Raw genomic sequence first — 21,483 nt, 5'->3', positions numbered from 1 at the left:
TAGCTATAAGAAGATAATTCAGTTTGTTGCTGTATTTACAACATATCTTATGCATACAAATGTAGTTGAAAAAGTCTTTGGAGCCTCATGCACCACATATAAGGGCTTCTGACTCCATGTTATATGTTGTGCTGTCATGTTTTCCCTGTTCTTGTTAGAAAAACCAAGCACTCATGAATGCCTTAATGCCTAGCCCTGATGTTGGGGTTGGCCGTTTACTTGTGCTGGGATGGGACATTTTGTCAATGAGGCTGCACACAAAGATGGAAGTATAATTGTGTGCAGAGAGCTTTTGGCTGGCGCTTGGTTATTCCTGCTTTGTGCCTTCCTGCCTGTCCATGTGTGGCCTTTATTATATTTAAACCTCCACGGGTGTCTGTGTGGTGCTGTCTGCACACACAGATGAGTATTTATGAGCTAGTGGTGTGTGTTGGACGTTATTGGAAGGACAAATTAATGGAGCTCAGATCTGATGCGTTCTCGGCTCTTCGGTAGGCTGGTCTGCAGTCAATTCAGCTGGGAGCCAGAGGGAGAAAGTGTGAGTGTGTGTAGGTGGATGTGTGTGTGTGGGTGGGTAGGTGTGGGAGGCATATACTCAATTTGCGAAGATAAACAATGCATCTCCAGAGTCTCTCCACCTATAAAAGCAGGTACAGATAGAGTTCAGCGTGTTTGTTCATAATGCTAAAGTTAGTAACAAGATCCCTGCACTGTTTTCTGCATTTGATTAGGTTCTGCAGAAGCACCTTAAAATAACACTTAGTCACAGCAGAAACAGCAGAACAGCTAAAATGGAAAGTTTGCCTTTGAGCCCATTTGGATTCTTTAACTTTTGTGCATTGGGTGTTACTGTTCCTGTAGAGTTGATCTTTAAAATATTTGCATATAGAATATGTATTTTCTTTTCGGCTTTGTTGTTGATTTCAATCATTTCTATGTTTTTATCATTATATATTATACACAGCAACTTTCTTTCTTAAGAGCTCTGTTTTTCAGCAGTTTCTATAGCCATAAGTCAAAGCTGCTGTTACTAATTCAGAAAGCTGCACTGCTCCCATCTTCTGCACTTGATTGATAAGGGCCAGAAACAGCATATCGAGTCGTTCTGTGTCAGTATTTCACTTGGGGTGCTCTCAGTTCTGGACAAAACGAAGATTTCATATTTTTTTTGGAGCTTTTATTACTTTAAAAGTCTCAGCTTGTCTCCTTGTCTGCAAATATTTCAACTCTAAAATCTGTCCTGTGAAGGCATTGAGTGTTGCTAGGACTGAGGTCCAATCATCCAGGAGAACTCAACATCTATACATCTGTTGGTCGTTCCCTTGTCATCACTAAGCTTGCAGTCTCTTGTCTTTGATGAGGGAATGACTGCTTCTAAGCTGACATGCCAGCAAGGACTTTAATTCAAATTCACCAGCAGAAATACTGTTGGTGAATTTCATAAAGGAAAAGCACAAACCAAAAGCTGAAGGAATGTACAATCTTCAATATTTTACAGAAGACCACTGAAACTACAAAAAACTAGGTTCAGTGGTTCAGTGGTAAACAAGTGGATTTAAAGGTCATTAATTTAACCTTTTAATCCACTTGTTCAAAAATCATAAGTAATTGGCTTCTTTTCATGCTTTCAATACTTGACCTAATTTATTTCTGGTTTGAAGTGTTTGTTGAAAATAATTGTATTCACTGGGTGTTATATGCCCAGATCACTAGAGGACTGGTGACTGAAGTCTAAAACTTAACCTTGATTTGTTGTTGAGGTGAAAAAGCAAAGTCTTATGGATTGACATCGACTTGACGTCTGGGACTTCAATCACATGAAAAGTCTTTATCTTGTGTAATCAGAGTGAAAGTGAGCTAATAAGTATAAATCATTTGAGTAAATTATGACTCGTCTTTCCCCCCTCAGTTATCAAACTGTGGTTGTCGTGGTAACGGTACGTGCGAGTTTCTTGTTTGCACCAGTAAAAGATGTTCCTGTTCTGTCCTTGATTGACATCTTCTCAAATGGAGCATTAGCAACCTCATAACAAATATTTCTGTCTTTCAAAGTAAAATCACACACTAATATGCTGATTTGCTGATGGAAACATTTGGGTTGGTGTCACTCTCCAATATTAATATTGCTATGATGTCCGATACTGAGAGTAAGTAGATACAAAATCCGTTGAAAACATTTCTGTACATTAGATACAAAGAAAACTGATTTGGATGATCATAAAATGCTGGCGAGTGGTTCTCCATATTTTCACAATGGGTATTTTCCTATTGTTTTATATTTTTAAATCTAAAGACATCAAACTTTATTCATACATGACCTATAAGAGAGAAATGCTATATGGATTTTACACTTGGTGAACACGTTTATAAATGATATTTTTTGCTCACTCAGAGAAAGTAGATAAAAAATCCGTTGAAAACATTTTTGTACATTAGATACAAAGAAAACTGATTTGGATGATCATAAAATGCTGGTGAGTGGTTCTCCATATTTTCACAAATCCATTATACATGAGACAGTTTATGCAGTCGGGGCATCATTTGTCTATTTTTATGAAGCAGTAGATTTTCAATGTCCAATAAACCCATTTCACTGCTTTGCTTTGGTGACCACTGTAAATTGGTTCTTGGACAAAATGTTGTGCTTTTCTGTTTGGCTCTGAGACAGGAAAATAAGTTCTTTGATTTGTGATCAACCATTTAACTCCCGTATTTCATGAAATGTAGAATAATTCATCACTACATGGAAATTAGTTGAAACAGAGACCTTTATCTTGATTTGTTTGACAGTCTACAGTTTTCACAAGACAATTACTCTTCACTTTTACTTTTTATTAAATACTGAGCTAAACAATGAGTCTTTTATTCTTGTTATGCGTGATTATTTGAAGGCACTTCTAAATTTATTAAAGTAATCCCTCCCAAAGAAAGAAAATCAATGTCTTTGTTTTGATGAAAAGAGTGAATCGGATGTCAGAACGATGTTAAAAGAGGCTTTTGAAAACACAATGAATCTTGAAGATAAAAAGAGCAAAAACTCATTTCCTTCAAACATCACTGTGAGTCACGCGGCGTGTGGCCAACACACACACACACACACACACCCCTACACACACACACACACACACATCCAAACAGAAACATTCAATGTTGTCATCAGCAGATCTCTTTGTTAGCATCACTGTTTAGTGTTGATAAGCTTGTTAGGCTGAGAAATGTCACCCAGCTTTGTGTGTGTGAAAATATTGGTGTGTAGGTTATGATATGTGTACATTAACCACACTGTTAGGAGAGAAAAACATCAGCTAGTATTTTCTATGGCTTTCTGCTCTGAAACCGGTGTGCGGATTGTTTTAAATTATAATATTTTTCTATAATATTAACTAATTTCTTTTTGTACATTATCGTAAAGTGGAAGTGATATCTGGGTTTAGTCTCCGGTTGAAGAATACAATTAGTAATCTCAGTTATTTAAATTTATTAATCAGGAGTCATAATCTCTCCTTTTTTATAACGGTCACAAATGGCAACAGACAATCACCTGGAAATTGTACATTTAACTAAATTATCTTATCTGATATTATCTTTTTTGTAAAATAATTATTTACAAATGAAACTGATATTTACATACACAGTATAAAAATACATTGTGCCTGGTTGCTTAATTTTCTTAGATCACTTTGTTTTCTTCAAATATATTTTTTGCACACATTTCTTGAGCGTTTTATAGAAAACGCTCTGACAAAGGTCAAACTTGTGGCAACATTTGTTAATTTGGTAATTTTTTTGACAGAACTGATGGAACTGAGTCAGGTTTGTAGACTGCTTACTCAGATCTCCACACACACTTTCTGTGAGACAGAAATCAGGTCTGTCTGCTTCAGCACACTGACCCTGCTGTTTATAAGCAGCTTTAATATTTTAGTGCTACCCTCTGGTTCATCGTTAATTTGGAAGACCCATTTGTTCCCAAGATTAACTTCCAGGCGAATGTCTAGAGAGGTTGCTTTAATATTTTCACATCTTGTTCTTTGCACATGATGTCTGTTGTGTGAAGTCTACCACTATCTCCTGTGGGAAAAAAACACAAAAAAGGCATCTCAACATGAAGCTGCCAAACCTAACAGCAGGGATAGGGCTCTCACCCAGTTTTCCTCCAAATACAACACTTCACTTTTAATTTCCTCATGCTACAGAGTGACTCCAAAAATTAAGACCATTGTTCCTGAGGGCATTTGCAGCCTGTTATCAGGCTTTTTATGTTGCTTTTGGAGTAATGGCTGCTTCCTCATTGAGTGACACGTCAGCTCATTATTATGGAGTAGGACTCACTGGAAAGTTGATGATACCACTCGTTTACTAGCTGCTTCTCAAGGGATTTTGTTCTGGGTTAAAATAATTCATTTTAGTAAGTTTCTTTAATATGTCCATAATGCAGTGTGAGTGCTGGACTAATGGAAAGCCGATTGGTAATAAAATATAACATCCATCTCTGTCATTTTATTTAGTTTGATGTTTTGTTTTGATCTACTGGGTACGACACAATCAAACACTGACTGAATACCATAATTGTGTCTATTTCAAAGTAGTTTAACATTTTGAAAATATGTTTCATTCTGAAATAAAGTTCAAAGTTCTTTGTGTGCTGACCTAGATCACCCTTCACACAAAAGCTTTTATTTTTTTCTGCTTGTTTCTTTGATAATTAGTTTTTATTTGAAAAAAATGAAAAGAAACCAGCTTGGATTTTCTCCCCTTTTCTGCTGTATTTCTGTACTGGACCTGCTGGTTGTTCTGCTATGTTGATCTACTTTTGCTTATTTAATTGCATAATGTTTCTTGTAACCTTTTTTAAATACATTTGATGTTGTAGCTTTAACAGTCTGGCACAATTTTGTTTTAGTAGGCACATTTTATTAATAGTTTTAGTTTAAAACACTCATTAGTTATTGTAGATTACTGCCTGAAAGAACTAATACTTAAAATAAATTTTCCCTCTTTTTGTTGGTTGAGCACATTTTCATTGTCGAAAGGCTGAAAATGTAATATAGAATGACCTATTGGGAGGGTATTGCTATATTTTAAGCTGGGTGGCGTCTGACTCGTAGATTTTTTTTTCACAGTAAAGACTTCCTCTGCTCAAACTTTTCTCCATTTTCTTACCATTAGAGGCATTTTTCTTTGACAGGCCTGAGAATCAACATCTTCCTCTTAAGATTTAAGCTCTTGAGTCTAATTTCTTCTTGTCGGCAGATGAAGCAGGGCCCTGAAAGATCTGACAGAAGCCTTTTAGGTTTTCTCTAGCTTTGCTTCGGAGTATTTCAGAACAAGTCCATCTGTCAGTGGGTGTAAAACGGCCAAATTATTGCTATGAAAATCTTCCAGGCCTATCGTCAGGATTTCATTTATGATGACAGGATACAACCCAGCTCAATTCAGATGCACCAACTAAACTGCTCTTAACACAGAAATGTTTTAGAATAAAAAAGACATGCAGGTATTAACGTACGGCTTTGGAAATGTTTTAGATGGGAAAAAGAACTTTTAAGTACTTAAACAATTTCCCAGCCGAAGACAAACTGACTTATAATTCAGCTACAAATATGCTGAATTATTTATTCAACTTGCTTGTAAAATAACTTTGCCTTGTTTTTCTGAAATGTTAAATCCTGAATAATACAGATGTTATCTGATTTAAAGTGAAAGTACATTAGATATACTCTATCTTCTGAATGTCTGCACATATTATAAAATTGCATAGCCAATAATAAACATACTTGCCTCTTCATGTTAATTCTAGAGCACTTTAATTTTCACCATTTGCTGAAGTGCTGGCTGTTAGTAAGTGTTGGTTGAGATGTAGCATTTACGCCTGAAGGCATGTGTACTTTGCCACATGCTTCAAACACAGACGGCATGGAAACCTTTAAGCGTGCGGTTGTACATGCAAGTCCTGCAGATACCAGGAGAATCGTATTAAAATTTACATAAGGTTAGACTAGCAAGAGATTTAAGTTCCCAGGAAAACACTCAGTGCTTTGGGTGCAAATACTCCCAATTTCTTATAAAACCACAATCCCTTCATGTACACATGCAGAGATACAACACTTTCCATGTAACAGATAATCAGGCGAGTATGAATCCAGTGTAATCTTCTCATCTTTGGACTGTTGCCTCTGCTGCCCAGGGATCAAGCTAGCTGTACGACATGCTCTTCCCTGTTCTCATGCTCAGTAGGAAACTGCAGCAGAAAATGTCAGACCCAACATTTGATATTTATACAGAAAATAGATGATAAACAAACTAATTTTGTTTTCACTCATTTAAATATCTACAAGATGGAGTGCAGCAAAGTATAATATCACATTGCTGCATGTGATGCACATCTAGGAATGTTAAAGATTGTTTTATTTTACCATTCCTAATTTGATTAGATGTTTACAAGTGAACTTTGTCAAACAAAACTTTTCTTATAGGCTTGGGCTAGTTGGATATCATAAAAGAACAGCTAAAATATCAGTATTTTTTATTTTTATCAAGAGCTCTAACCAGAAACTAAAACATGTCCAGTATGTGTGGGATCTGCAGCGATGTTGGTTGCCCTTTTTCTGACCCTGCATGTCCTTTCAAAGAAGGAAGGTTAGCTCTGATAATTCTTGCTGCAGACCGTTTTGTTGCTTGCAGTTTGAGTCTGTTCTGTTTTGTAGATGAGCCAAACCACAGAGTGACGGTTTGCTCAGGACAGACTGGATAAGGTAGAAGATAAACTCCTTTGGTTGGTTGCTTCTCTTGAATTGCTGCAGGAAGCAGAGTTTAGTCAGTACTCATTTAGTCAGTTTCACACCACCGCTGCTTGTTTTTCACAACCAGAGATCTGAACAGGCTCTTTTGTAAGAGTAAGAAAAAGGTTAGAGGATTAACTTAGCAAGTGATGTAGAAGTAAAGCCAGGCTACTTTAAACTCTGCAACACTAGAAAAGTTGGATCTCTTCAGTACTTACTCTTGCATCCAATTCAAAGAGATGCACCGACATTCCTTTTTTCTTTTTTTTTTTTTACCTATAGCAGCTTCTGGTTTCTTTGTGGTCTGATGAGTCGATTCCTTTGTTTTGTTTTGTTTCTTTTTTTCATTTCCCTAATGACTAGAAAACATGGAAGAAAGAAATGTGCTTTGGCCTTTGTAGAAGCATTCTCTTGGAAAACAAAAACATGAAGGAAAGTTTATCAAATCTTAAACTCATGAAAGTGCATATTGTCTTTTTGATGGATCTAAAATGCTGGGAGTTCTTAGTTTTGCTGCATTTAATAAATAAGGAGAACATCCCTCCTTTCTTTTTGAAATATTCTATGTTTAAAACAAAATTCTGATGTGCCACCGGTAAACCAGGAACACGCCACTGGAGTAGAAACAGAGAAAAAAAGCATTAAAACAGTTTTATTTTGTTTTCTCAACATACTAATTGAAGTCCTGAAGAATCCATCCATGCTTTAAAAAACAATTTCAGAGATTTTAAAATGATAAATGTTGTGTTTGAATCCAGCTTATTTACAGAGTAACTCTGAACTGTTTCAGAGGAACTCAGCTGATTAACTTACCGGCTTCATTGGCTGTTTAAACACTTTTATTATTGGTTTTGGTCAATAAGATGAACGTTTGAAAAGAATTCATGACTTATTTGCATTCCCTTGAAGTCAACAGGTGTGCATTCTTACTTCAGAGTTGACAACATCCATCAGAAGGTTGTCATTGAATGAATAAATTATACATGATGGAATCACAAGGCGCTCCCAGACCAGCAGAGAGACGTAGCGCCTCCAGCGTGTATTTAGTGACGGTTTAATTCCACTAAAGTTTCTAAAGATTCTTATGATGAGAAATCAGTACAAGTTGTTATACTGAATGTACAGTTTTATTTAAAAATAACCTGGATCCTGGTTTAATACATGATTTTGCTTTAGTACCTCAGTGCCTAGAACTGACAGTGATGTGCTGACAGTTGTGCTCAGGTGCTGTCGTTTCCTTAGTGACGGATCCGCTCGCCGCCGCTCGACGGCGACGGAAGACTGAGCGACAGATGGAGGCGACGATCAGTAGCAGCGACGCTGCTCTGCTGGAACCAGATCAAATCGGGAGCTTTAGCAGAGATTTAAACCCCGCTGCAGGCCGAGCTGTTCACTTAGTCACTGTTATTATTTACCACAATGAGTGACACAGACATTTTGGGGGAATAAAACGCAGCCTTTGCTTCAAAGAGTGAGAGTAGGATGAAAAAGCCTTTTCTTTTTCTGAATGAACCGCTTTGTGTTTTCGTCAAACAGTGATGTGAGATTTCTAAGATCTTACATCACATCGTTCTCATACCAGTCAGATCCCGTTTGTATCAGAGAATTGGAAAAAGATTCAACTGGCATACAGGGTATTTCATTGCAGGGACAGTTGTAAAGTAATCCTGTATTCATGCTTGGTACTAAAGTATTTGCTCACTTTGATCTGGATTTCTCTTTGAATTGAGTAGATCATAAAGTCTCTGGGTAATCAGGGTCTGGATCTCCTCATGTTTGAAGGAACTGAAAGCATATTTTATGGATAAAAATACACACATTTTAAAATCAGCTGTACTGATTTAATGGTTGAACTGGAAAAAGGCACCTAAGTTGCTGATGATTTGGCTTTTTGCAGGTTTGTAGTTTAGTATGATTTTCAGACACATAATAATCATTTTCTCATATTAGGGAGTTTTTTTATGTACCACCATATTAATCTTTGTATACAAGTGAAGAAAAACTTCTACTTATAGTTATTTTGGTTCAATCAAGCTAATTATTGATAAGAATGAAACAGGGATCAGAACCATAATCAGGATTTTGATATACTTTTTCATTCTATATTGACAATATTGACCTTCATGTCCACTGACTATTTCCCATTGTTTGAGCTCTACTTGTATGTCTTCATCTGCTCTGTAATGTCATTTTGTTTCACTTTTTAGTATTTTACGTTTTTATTTACATATTTATAAGGACTAAGGACTGGGCCTGGTAAAAAAGGCCCGGTGGACAGACTGGGCCTGCATCACCTCCTCCTGCCCATCTGTCTTTCACATTGGAATGATAAACTACTACAGACCTATTACATGCACTTATAGAGTATCAGGGAGAGTTCATCTGGGTCCTGCCCTCACAACCACTGACGTCTAGAAAGACTACAATAATCCCCAAAGCTTTTACACCAATCATATGCCTATGTGACCCATGACCCCTCCTGTATCACTTGTAATATGCTCAGTTGAGAATCAGCTGGATTCTTTAACCACCAACCCACAACCCTGGGCTACAGGGGGCAAAGCTGGTTGTAGAGTCGGTCTCCTCTTCTCTGAATGTCCCTTAAATCTATTTTTCCATATTTTTAACATTCTGGCTGCAATATAAAGCACCACTGAGTAACCTGATAGGGATTCTGTTGCATGTTAAACATTTCTAGATTCTAAACTCTAAAAATCACAATTTCAGGCATGAAATAGTCTTGAAGTTTAGAAGTCCAGTCTCTAAACTTACAGGAAGTCTTGTCTGGCTGTCTTGAACTGCTGTAAAGGAGGAATATATATATTGTTTTTCTCAAATTATTCTTCATGTAGTTGAAACAGTACAGTATACTGCCTTTCTCATAACGACCTCAAGAGAAATCCACAGTTCAACATAACATCTATTTAATTCTATATTCATGACTCTTCATTTACTGATGGATGAACTAGAAGTGTGAGCTCGCTGTTCAGGTTGAGATGACATGGCTGATCTGACAGCTGTAGGATATTCTGGTAGTTTTATCTTGAGAAACTCCTGATCTGCTTTCGGTATGTTTTGAGTCGCTGTCCATCTGTTCTGTGACATGCCATCCAATCAGCTGTGCAGAATTAATCTGTTGAGTCTTATGTGTTCATTGAGTTCTTGAGGCTTATTGTTTCCAATATGCAGAGACCATTCTGGTTTATAAGAGACATCCTGGTTAAGTTGGAAATCGATGGAAGTATTATCAACATCTTGGAAACTTTTAGAGTTTTCTTGTCTCAAACAACCAGCTCAATTGGCTTCCTTATATCTTTTTGATTTGTATAGCTGTCTGTGCAGTTTCTATATAGCTAGATGTTTCTATATGTTTTTTTGTCTTTGTTTTTCTCCTGAAACTAAAGGTGTGCAGAGGGAGAACGGGGGAAAACATGAAGCAAAGGTCTCTCCCTTTCTTTTTAGACTGATACTTTGATTCTGGGTGGAGGAAGAACCTAATGGTCTAAAGTGTCTTCATATTGAAGACACGTTGCTAAAGACAATACATGAATATATCAGGTAGCTGTCATGTGGAAACCGGCCCCCATTTTTCACATAGCAGAGCTACAGAACAGTTAGTGCATTTCTGCACACACTGAAGACCTGACAGCTTTTCTGTAAACTGAACTGAATTTGTATGTTCAGTGTGAGACTGTATATTTCTGCATCCAGCAAGAAAATGTTAGTCTCAGCTTTTTTATATTGGTGCCATATGTCTGACATTTCTCAAGAGCTCTTGAGGTTTGAGGCTTTTTCTTTGAAACCAAACAAACTGAAATAAAGACTGAAAAACACTGCAGCTATTAAATATTTAGATTTTCAAATGACATTTTGTTTTCTCTGAGCTGCTGAAAATAACCATGGACAGCCAATATGAAGACATTTAAGCAGTTTCATTTAAAAAAAATCTCAAAACTGTTTGAATTCTGAAGAATGGAAAAATGTGCTGATATTTGTCTGTCACTTCGCTAAATAATGAATGATTTGCTTTCTGCTTGGTCTGTTTACAAAAGATGCTCGGAAGGTTTTCAGTTATTTCCATTTTAGCGCTTAACTTTTGTCTGACTGAATAATGGATTACTGTTTGATCAAAAGAGGGTTAGATTTTATATTACCCACTGATTACTCGGAGTTGATAACTGTTTTTTTTAGAGATGTATTGGGGTTTTCTCTTTGCATTCTTTGTTTCTGAGATAAGTCATTGAATCTCTTTCATCAAGATAATCCTGTGATGGATTGGCCCTTGTCAGTCAAGTAATATTGCAGCTTATTCTGTATATTCTGTAGTGTAACTTCAGAATAAAAGAAGAAACAAGTCAGAGGGAAATGCAGAAACCATGAGAAAAAAAATGGAAGAAAAAAAAGCACCGCATGTGGAATCGGAGGGATGGAAGAGTACTTGTAATGCTTTTCACAAGGTGAAGACTGTGAAGTACTGATTTGATCGTACCAGCAGAAGTAGCAGCAGCAGAAGAAAACGTTGATTTGTGGTTTTGTCATTGACCGGGTGGGTTGGTGCTTATGGCCTTTCTGATTGCACGTAACATTAAAAAGAAAACAAGACTTGGATTTGTATTTTACAGGCAGAAGAACAAAAAAATGGCATGAAAAGTTTAAAAATATTCCAGTCCTTTGTTGCACTATCTTTGCACTTCAAATGTTTGAGAAAACATCAATATGTCTTTTTACATTTGACAGGCAGGATAGATAGTAGCTCACAGTCTGCAAACCTTCATTAGTAATGACTGGGATCTGCATGAAATTTGACATTTATAGTTTGAAAAAACTGTAAATGAAAATTCTATATTTAGTCTATAATGTAGTAATAATAATGCAATTCAACATAAAGATAGACTATTTAAAAAATATGGGCTGAATACAGAGAAGATGTCATAAAACAGACATTAGGTTTGGAGTTATAGGATGTTCATTAGCAGATGGACTTCATGAGATGGAGACTGATGGAGACAGGATGACGATCTGTCGGAGTTTGGGGTAATAAGGAAAGAAACTGAATTAATGAATTCATCAGTGACAAAAATCATAAACGGTTCAATAGATGAGCTGACAAGAAAATGATTTTCAGAAATTAAACAATAAGAATGGCTGAGCAGGGAGTGGAAGATGGAGAATTAGTCCAAGTCAGGATCATGCTACGGTCTTCCAGATAAATAACACCTATTATTTATCCAGCTAACATTTAAAACATACACAGTAGTTTCAGAGGCTATTTTATAATTTTTTCTTATAAGATGCAATTATTGTTACATGGGCATGGCATCACAAAGAAAGAAAAAATATGTAGATTAAGTAGATTTTCATTTCCCGTGTTGCATTAGTGTTCAATTATTTGAATAATAAAATAGACTAAAAATAGATCAGCTGTGTAATGTTTTAATATAGAACCAAATGATCAATAATAACACACATTTAAGATAAGATTAGAAGGAAAAAAAAAAACTAAAAGTTGGTTCACAAAATGGATATTGAAGTAAGAGTAGATGGTAGTTTTTTGCTAAATAATAAAGAGCCTGAAGCTGACTTTTCATGATAGCTGAAAATGACACGGACAAGGATCGGAGGGGAAAAGCAGAAAATGGAAAGGAGGTAGAGTTTGAGAAGGAAAACTTGACAGAATCTAATTAAAGAAATGATGAGAGAATTCAAACATATGGGTAAGGAAAGAGAGAAGAGACAGGAATGATTCAATACTTCATGATCCAACAAGGGCTCATTAGCTTTCCATTTTTTACATCACCATGGAAACGTGGGACAAGAGTTGGGGTGTAATTAGGGGCTGTTGTTTTGGACAGATCACATCAGAGATGATGATGATGATGATGATGATGATGACCTTTAAATAATAGAGAAGGGAACCTATTTGCATCAGGTTCAACAGTAATCTTAAGACGCATATAGAAAAAAACAATGTATAATACATGCTGCATATCGAAATCTGAAAAGATGAATCCAAAGGAAAAAAATTCTGAGTCAAATGCCAAAAAGAATGAAAGAAGCTAAATAAAAAAGTGAATAATTAAATAATATAAACTAGCAACAAAGATTTGACATAGAAAGTCCTCCTTTCTCTTTTCTAATTGCTGTCCCAGGACACACCTGTGAATTTCAGGCCACAGCTCCCACATGGCACTTCTAAAATAGGTGGCACTTTTTAATCCATGCCGCTGACTTCCCATCTTTAGAGGAGCTCTTCTGGAGGGATAAGTTATGGATTTCTTGAAGGGTCCACCTCCAGGCGTTCATTCTTCACCCTTCCCTCTCATTTTGATTGAGCAGGTCTGTCCTCTAGCTTCCCCTGGCAATCCAATGTCCTTCCAGGTGGTGATCAGTTGAGAGCTTGGCCTATTTTTTCACCTGAGTGTCCAAGAAATAACACCAAAAGTCGGATTGTGGAGGTTTGATTAGTCCGTTTGGTCCCAAGTGGGCCACCTGGTGTTTGATCATTGTCTGTTATGGGTATCACAAGCCGAGCACAAAAATCCAACTAGAAAAAAGCACAGCTTGATTCAGCTCAGGGTCTGCGGTCGTCCTGATCGGACCCCTCCTGATGAATTGGTCACTTCCAACGCGGGCAAGAGTTGTAAAGGAGCACAGTCAAACAACCAGTCGGCTTCCCTTCCAGGAAACCATTCGGAGATTCCCAGAAGGCTGAGTAACCTGAGCTGCTGCTTGGTGCCTAAACAGAAAACAACCAGAACCTTTCCTTCTGCAACTCAAAGCCTCAAAAAGACAACACTCTCACTTATGGTCTCTAAAAATCAATGTTCCATTAGATGAGCTCAGATGTATTTATTTTTTCCAGTTGTACTGGTTCATACACGATCTATAAATATTTTAGTTTATTTCAAGAGGCTGCTCTTTTACTTTTCCTCCAAAATATGTGTGGAAAAAAGTTTAAATTATTTCAATAGAAGGCTTTTTCTCTCACAGAAGAAATACTTGAACAGATTTTTCTCAGGTGTTTTTCTTCATTCACCAAAGAGGTAAATTGGGATAATACAAAGTTGATGGCATAATCTTCAATTATGTAATTCACAAATACAGATCCTATTCACTTATGTCTATTATTGTCCTGCTGTCCAATCAGGGCAGCGTTTTCAACCAATCAGAACATTGGAGACAACAAGAAAAGCCAATCAATTGAGGAAAAAACATACAACATGTGCAAAAGATCTGTTACTTAAAATTTATCAGGAATGTCAATTCCTTGTAGGATTTATTCCTTATTGATTTTAACTTTGTCCTTAGCCTCACAATTACATTTTTGTGGTGTTTGTGTAACCTTGAATGGTCGATCGTCATTTTATATAACTAACGACGCTCAAATAGAGCTGCAAACTTTGACGTTAGGTTATTGTTTCGAACATCCTCTTTCATAAACATCTGAATGTTGTTCAAGCAGCATGATGATGAATGAAGTCTGTAGACAGGTTTAAGGGCCATTAGAGGACCAATAAACCACAGCTGCTCTCCTGCTAAGTCTGAACGCCATTAAGGACCCTGTGACGTATTTTTATTGGAACCGCAGAGACGCTCTCTTTGGTAAATCTTATTTGCCGTTTGTTGTGTTGTTCTGAATGCTATGGTGGCACAAACACAGATCTCCTGCCAATAAAGCTTTTAGCCTGTTGGGATTTACAGTGATTACATAAAGTCATAAAACTGAAAGAAAGAGAGTGAGAGACGGACAAAAAGAAGGGAAAAATGAAAAACCACAGTGAAATTGAAGAGAAAATGATGGATGTTTGGGGTTAAACTGCAGAGGAGGAGAAGGATAGATAAAGAAGTTGAGTAAATGTCTGTGTAGTGAAAGTAAATCTACAACAGCAGATGGATAGAGGCACAGGGGATTAACCCATAGAAAGATCACATATGGGATTATTGCAGGACAAACGGATGAAAATCTGACTCGGCCCATTTGCCTTGTATGTTTTTCTGTGCGTGCCTGAGCCGGGCGATAAAGATCAGATTTGTTGTTGAGAGGTTTAATATGTTTACTGACTGAGGCTCAAACAGAAGAACAAACATAACGGCCTCAACCTCAAAGACGTGAAGACATGAAGCATCATAATCGTATCTATGGAAACCAAAGACCATGGCCAATCAGACGATCTTCTTTAAGAAAGACAAGCCTGCATGGCTGCCATCACTTAATAAAGTGTAACCCTTCTGACTAACCGATTAGTTTCTCTTCACCTTTCCTACCCACAAATATAAAACAATGAAAGCCAGAAAGCCTCATTTATTCAGGATTTGATTTTTGCCAAAATTCCTAAACTTAGCTATGTTGCAGTAAATGTTTGATATCACAAGTCATGCCCTTAAAAAGTGTTTTATTATTTTATTTTTAATGACTTCCAGGGAGCTAATAGTGTAATTGCTCTAACATGAGATCTGATTGTACGTGACCTACATACTATTTGGGGTCATGAGGAGCTGCTCATCAACACTTTATTGTAAGATGTTTTATAGTTTGCTAGAGAAACACATTCCTGCTTTAAAATTGCTCAGCTCTTTAAAGTGGGAGATGAGTAGACAGAATAGGCTTATCTATGCAATAATGCTTTCAGTGCTTCGCTGTGAAGAGCTGAGCCAGACAGCAAACTCCTTAATTTAGCGTTCTGTCTATATTTCGATCCCATTTGTGGTCATTAGGTTTAGATTGTGGCTCCGACAACAAGATCTCAGCTGTAAGAAGCTGAACTGAGCTTCCTCTCAAGCAAAACCTCACAGATGAGGTGAGGAGTTCCACCAATGGGAAGGAGTTTTGGACACTGGGAACAAACCTCAGGGCGGGCCTGGGAGGGACCGTAAATCTGTTCTGAACTTGCATTGCATTTGGATTAGTAATTGTGAGGAAAAGGAAAACCCAGTTCTTAACTCACCAAACCTCTTGCACTAAACTTCCATTTCAGTTAGACCATACAATTACTTTGTCTCAAAGCCTCCACAACTCAATCTCCAATAGACGGAACTCATTTTATTTAATATATTTGTTTAGTTGACATGAAGATTGCACACAAACGGAACAGAACATGTCTGTAACTGATCCGTTTCACCCAGACTACATAGCTGAAGCTAATTCACATCACTAGTGCCTGCTTGGGCATTTTTAAGCATTAAAGTGCATAAAATTCATAAGTCGAGATGCAAAAATTTTATAAATTTTCCTCTTTACGTGTTCATAAACAACCTTGCAGCCTCCAGATTTCTATAAATATTCTTGTACATCCTCAGTACGTTCCCATCCTCACACATTCAACTCACCACTACATACACTCCCACACACACTTCCTCTCCCACTCAGTCTGAGTATTATGAATCAATCAATTTTAGTTGATATTGTACCTTTCAGCAACAGGACGTTTCAAAGTGCTTTACATCATAGCACTAAAATACAAGATCATGGATCACAGTCAATAATTGAAACATTGGATTGTCCCATCGTTACCCATCTGATTTGTTTGTATCATTGGTCACATCTTTGGTTTTTCTTTAGCGAAAATTTAGTCATGTAAACAAACTTTCTAAGTTCAGGCATAACTTTTTCATGCTCTGAGTGTTTTTTTGTTTTGTTTTTTTTTAAATGTGGTCTGACCAAACGAGGGTCTAAATGGGGGAGTTATGCAACACAATATGGCTGAACATAAGAGACCAACTGCAAGCTGGCAATTTGTTGTTCTAAAAATGAGTGTTATTGAAACAACATCCTTACTCTGCCTCCCTCAGTTCCTTCCCAGCTGTGATAAAGAAGTTTTCTGCAGTAGTCCCGCCTTGTTTGGTTTGTTTTCACTCTTTCTCAGCTCTTACTTGGTAAAGAGAACCGCTGTGCAGGAATATTTTGGGCATATTTCTGATAGACGGCTTGTCTTCTAATGGAACAAACTGTGCATGTTGGTTAAAAAACTCGGCTCTTGAACAGCTGAAGGAACAGCAGGTGGATTTATTAGAACTTTAACTTTTGACTTCCTGCCAGCATATATCTGCCATCACAAAGTGTTTTGGCAGGCTCATAGAATTGGAACCGCCAGTGTCTGCTTGGAACTGGCCACCTTTTTTGTTTCCAAGAACAAAATGTTAAACTGTACCCACTGTGTGATCAGTATTGTTTCCCCTTGTAATCCAAATCAGAGGGACAGTGGGTTTTATTAGCTTCAATCATTTGATTTGTAGATGCATAGTGGCCTTGTTTAACAAACATAAATTGCTATTTGTGTATTCCACAAACTTGGACAGCGACCGTTGACTTTTGAAATAATCAAAGCAGTTTTGAACCCCATTTTGTATTTTACCGTCACAGCTGCGTTTTTGATGTGATCTGGATGTTGTGAGTTTACCTGTAATAAAACAAGATGGTATAAGGGTGAAAGCAGTAGAGATGGAAAGGTTCACAAAAGTTACAGTTTGATATGCTTTAGTTACGCTCTAATCAATAAAACAAACAAAAATCTATTATAGACAGTTAAAAATATGTTTTTTTGAAAATATTTTTTTCTCAAATGTAGTGAAAATTACAGAATGGATGGAGATTGGGTTGAATATTTTTCCAAGAATAAAGTAGCATAAGGAGGCCTAGTCAATACATCATACAGCAATAAAACCTCTAGAAAACCCTTAATGTTAAGACATTTTAAAATAAGATTATACTCATATTTGAGAAAAAAAGATGTTTAAGCCTCTTATTTCATCAAACTATTGCATCAGCTGTATGTAAAAACAACTTGTAGCTGTTGGACAAATCCAGTCTTGTCTACAGAGACTCCTTCCACTCCCACTGCACTTTGTACAATGTATTGTGTTTGAGTTAATTGGATGCTACAGGTAGCTGTTTACGCTTCAACTTTTTTACTCCAGTATCCATTATGTTTTAATTAATTTAAATCAGTTAAGTCAAGAGCTGCATGACAAGCATTAATGTTCTCAAATAGCAGATTAGTGGTAGCTGGGAGTTCTCTCTTTTTTGTTTTGTCACTTTTTTAAAAGTTGTGCTAGATGATTTTGTGTCTGCACTTAATTTCTGCTCCCCTTTGTATTTTGTTCTGCTCTAGATTCTTCACTGATCTCATCCTCTTTGAACTTGTGGGGTCAACCTTAAATCATGACCTCCCATTTTTTACAACTCCTGTTTGGCTAAAAAGATTATTAACCTTTTAGTCTTAAGAATTTCACAGGATAGATGGCACAAACGTGGAGGTGGAGAGAATTGCACTTGCACCAAACTGATTTGAAATGAGTGGCTAAAATTGTCTTCTTTGAAATCAAAACCCTTGCATACTTTTAGACGATTCACTGTGAGGTGGGAACATCTTGGATATAAATTTCTTCTCCTCCTCCCTAAGTGTTGATCTCATTTGCGTGTGTCAATCTCCCCTTGGCTCTTCTTCTTGCTTCTCCATGAATGAAAGCCAGCTTTGGGATTCGCCTCATGCCAAACGCCTTCTGATTAGATTTCCTTCGATCTGGAGTTCTGCCACCAGATGAGATTTCAATCCTCCAGAGACTCGAACTACAATCCTCCAGGCGGAGCAATCTGATTAGTTCCAGAACGTGAAGAATCATGCCTGGTGGCAACACGGGACAAATCCTTTATATATGTAATTTGAGGCCTCTTTTAATCTGATTGGTGCTTACTTTTGTCATTTGATGTGTTGCCATATGCAGAATAAAATACTTCCATCAATAATGGTTATGTGGGATATATATATATATATATATATATATATATATATATATATATATATATATATATATATATATATATATATATAGAAAGATATATATATATATATATAAAGATATATATATATATATATATATATATATATATATATATATTTATTTTTTTTTAACTTCAGAGAAAAAGATTCAACAGAGCTTGTTGGGGTTCATGCAAAGCTACGTTCCTGACTTTAAGTTATCCCACCAATATGATTGCACTCCTGGTCTCATTGGGAGGTAGACTGAAATTTGCTTGGGGTTGCTGAACGACTGTGACATAATGACATGATGCAAAGCAAAGACAGCTGCAGAACCAGCAGGACTCTGTGGTTCACAGTGGAGAGCAGGCACACGGCATGATCTTCCAGGAGCCGTCTGATGTGAGAAATATGTTCCTCAGCAGAATCTGATTTGGAAAACATGTGGAAGATGGTGTTTGACAACTTGTCTATATTTGAATCACTGAATGGATTTGGCTATGTGATTATTGTATGGAAATGATCTGAAGCCGGTCAGTCTTGTTGATCAACAGGTAAAGTTTGAAGACCATTTTCCATTAAATTAATTGTTTTTCAGTGAAAATTGATATTTTTTTTTCATGAATGGAAATGTATTAAGATAGTTGTTCCGACAAATTTATCCCTGGTTGAAATCGCAAAGGAAAATTGAAGAGTTCTCTCAGTTCATACAAGCTTCAGCTGAATGTTAAAGTTCTTGTCAGTGCTGTTAGATTTAACTCCTATGGTTTGAGATGAATCTAAATCAACTGAAACACCGTCTCTGAAACAATACCTTTTGCTCGGATGAAATCAAAGTAAGAAAATTTGTCTGTATAGTCTAGCACTATTTTTATTTTATTTTATTTATAAAATCTAATGTAGCCCCACTGCGTACCAGCACAGGAGTGTAAGTGTTTTAAATGTGAGTTTGCTTTCCAGTCACACAACCTGTTGACCTTTCACTGATAGATGAACTCTATTGTATACAAAAGTATCCCAGAGTCAAAATGTGAGGCAGCATGTCCAACAATGGGTCATGCAAGCAATCTTGTAGAGAAGATTGAACCAGAGCTCTCCCACAACAGCATGAAAGACTGATGGTGTCATAAAGAAAAGGGCTACTTCAAGATGGAAAGGTGCAGCATGCGTTAGCAGACTTTGTTTTTCACACAGACCTTTCATTCTTTCACTCTATTATTGCTAAGTAAAGATACGAAGAATTGTTCAACTGAGTGAGATTGAAATAATCTTAGAATCTGATAGAGATCAGATCATATATATATATATATATATTATAATCTCCTGATACTCAAACCCCTTGAACTGAAAGGGGTTGTGTTTTCTTTTTATCCTTTTTATGCTTTATGTAGATGGAGGTGTTCTTTTCTAACAGAGTTTATCACGTTTCATTTTAGTCTTTGGAAATACAAACTAAAAGAGGAGTTTGAATTGAGTATTTTAAATTACATGATTGAATTTTAAAACATTTTCTTAATGAGCCTGTTTGCTGATTCAAATGGGTGTTGTGATTGGTTGAATTATCCTAAATTTGAAGATAAAAGTAAATCACTATGAATTAAATCATTTGCTGGAAGGAAATGAAAAGTTTCACACATCCTCACTGAACTTTTCTCTGGATATTCAATACAATGCACTTCACATAGACCTTAAACTAAAAAACAGCCTTTATCTCCACTTTGGTGTTTCTTCTGCCAAAAGGAAACATTTGGGAAATTATCTAACATCTGAGAGTATGAGCATCATTTGTTTCTAATCTGTTGGTTAAGTATAAAAAATTAAAACTCGTAAGTAAACTTCTGTGTTTTCTGTTTGTTCAGGACATCTGAGGGGGTTCACCCCCGCCTCTTGACTTGTTCTTCACGTCATTGTCGCCTCTGCAGCTGGAAGAGCCACGGATGAGACTCAGCATATTTTAATACTGTAAGTACAGTTAACCTTTGCATCCCAGTGTGTTTAAAGTTGCAACTTCGTACAGATTAATAAGAAAAAACTGCTGTAGAGATGTTTGTACTTTTGTACTCACAAATGTGACTCATGCAACCATTGCATTTAAATCAAACCGTAACAATTATGGTCAAAAAAAGATGGAAATGAAGGCGGGGGAATGCAGGAATTTACAGTCGAAAGTGCATATTTATTTAGTTTTAAAATAAACTGTTTATGAATTTCTTTCTCTTAACATTAAAACTTTTGATTTTTATAATTTGTATTGGTTTAAAGGAAATCAGTATATTTGAGGTTGATGTAAATGAACCAATCGGTAAATGAGGAGCTTGATTTTTTTTCTTTTTTCTTTTTTTTTCTTTTTGGGGATATCTCTTGGCCGCCATATTTCTCCTCCAAGAAATGTCTGAAACAGAAGGAGGAGGAGTTATTGTGCCAAATCCTAAACAGCTGCGTCAGGAACTTATGGCCTCCATATTCCAGGCATCTGTTGTATCAATACAGCATGCAGGCCTCCTTGTGACTGACTTTTGTGTTTGTGCTAAAAGCCGCAAAGAAACATCACTGGTTTTTCAGCCATAAGGGTCGCCTTTTTTTTTTTTTTCTTTTCAAATGCAAAGTTGCTCTTCAAGTTGTTAGATTGCAGTGGCGAGGCTGTGCTCCTCAAGTGCAGCGGCAGATGTAATGAGATTGCAAAGTAAGTGCAGTTGTGTCCTTGTCTGTTTGAGTGTAATTTCAGAAAAAGAGAACAGAAGCAGAGGCCACCACTCCAAAAACAGGAAATCAATAAATTCTCAATGTAGTTTTGTTTTGGCTTGTTGCTATATTAATAATGTGCAGGGACTCTTTTTTTTTTTTTTTCCTCCACTCTGTTTGGTGTTACTTGTTTTTCTTTACAATGGCTGCTATGAGCTGATTGTGGTTGAAGGTACAGTTAAACTATCATTCAATATAAGTCG

General features: G+C 36.7%; 1 protein-coding gene across 2 annotated transcripts in view; it reads left to right on the top strand.

The window, feature by feature from the left end:
* Positions 1-21,483, top strand: part of LOC122844170 (semaphorin-6D-like) — a 164,547-nt gene that overhangs the window by 66,022 nt on the left and 77,042 nt on the right. For both annotated transcript variants that reach the window (XM_044139376.1, XM_044139377.1), the window contains exon 3: positions 20,398-20,500. The gene's annotated coding sequence lies outside the window, so the exon portion shown is untranslated. The remainder of the gene's footprint in view (positions 1-20,397; positions 20,501-21,483) is intronic.

This window comes from Gambusia affinis, linkage group LG14 (genome assembly GCF_019740435.1).
Source record: "Gambusia affinis linkage group LG14, SWU_Gaff_1.0, whole genome shotgun sequence".
Classification (NCBI taxonomy): Eukaryota; Metazoa; Chordata; class Actinopteri; order Cyprinodontiformes; family Poeciliidae; genus Gambusia; species Gambusia affinis.
Note: the sequence above shows the minus strand (reverse complement) of the source record. Positions and strands in the feature narration are given on the sequence as shown.